The sequence below is a fragment of the Berghia stephanieae genome, chromosome 10 (assembly GCF_034508935.2).
Source record: "Berghia stephanieae isolate SIO BIC M18660-M18661 chromosome 10, UCSD_Bste_1.3, whole genome shotgun sequence".
NCBI lineage: Eukaryota > Metazoa > Mollusca > Gastropoda > Nudibranchia > Aeolidiidae > Berghia > Berghia stephanieae.
In genome coordinates this window covers 26,597,661-26,599,024 of record NC_088369.1, presented here as the reverse complement: position 1 = coordinate 26,599,024, position 1,364 = coordinate 26,597,661, and positions in this window count along the sequence as shown.

Sequence of the window (1,364 nt, the reverse complement as noted above, 5' to 3'; positions counted from 1 at the left end):
TATATATATATATATATATATATATATATAATCACGATCACCTTTAAATACACAAGGTATTCAAAGGTTAGTTGGCCTAAATAACCTTTCAAATGATAGGACATGATAATGAGGTTTACATGTTTTATTTGTTTAGCTAGTTCTATTTCTTATCGATTTCTCATTGTCCAATGGTAGTCGTCAGTCCGAGCTTTAATACATTAACCTGAATAGCGTGGATGAATGTTTTTTTTATTCGATATCCCCCTGGCCTGGACTTACACGGCTATAGCAACCGTGATGACGACAATAAAGACAACAACAACAACAACAACAACAACAACAACAACATCATCGTCGTCAAAAACGACAGCAACAACAACAACAACAACAACAACAGCAACAACAACAACAACAACAACAACAACAACAACAACAACAACAACAGTGACAATGATGACAACAACAATGTTGTATTCTGACCAAAAAAAAAATAACAAACAAATGAATAAACAAACATTTTGTTTTCATTTTTAGCAAGAAAATGGCTGCCACAACAGCAAAAGCAGCAGCAGCAGCAGCAACAACAACAACAACAACAGCAATAACAAAAACAACAACAACAAAAACAAACAAACAAACAACAACAACAACAACACCAACAACAACACAAAATAACAACAACAACTTTAAAATTTGATTTTAAATTTGACCAGAAAACTATACTTCAAATATCGATCAATTTAATGCCCCCCCCCCCCCCAATCCCCTCCCCCCGCCCCCCGCCACACAACCAAATCAGATATAAAATTAAAATGTGGTACTAAAAATTAAAAACAAAACAAAAATAACATGGACAATAGCAAGTGTTTGCTATCCTTTTGATAGGACGCTAGTGTATTGCAAAGATTTTTATAAATATGTTATTATGTTAATTTGTTTCAATTGAGCAAATTAATCTTATTAAGATTTCATAAAGATTTCGTAGTGCGGCTATGTGGTCTAGTGGTATATGACACTCGCTTTCGGATCGGAAGGTCCTGGGTTCGAGCCTCGCTCGACGCATAGTTGATTCCTTGGAAAAGACTCTTTACTCACATTCTCTCACCGTACTCAGGTGTAAAATGAGTACCTGGCCGTTACCAGCGTTGTCTTTGTCCGAAAAATTGTAATATCGCCTAACAGGCGTCATGTCTCATCCTACATGTTAAATGTTGCTGTTGACCAGGGACCCCTTGTAAAGCGCTCTGAGCACGTTAAGTGGATATTGCGCTATATATAAGCTCAATTAAAAAAAAATTCATAATTATTCAGACTTTAAAGTGAATCTTACTTTACTGACTCACATCGACCGACTTGTACATATCGGGTGCGAGAAAAAAAAC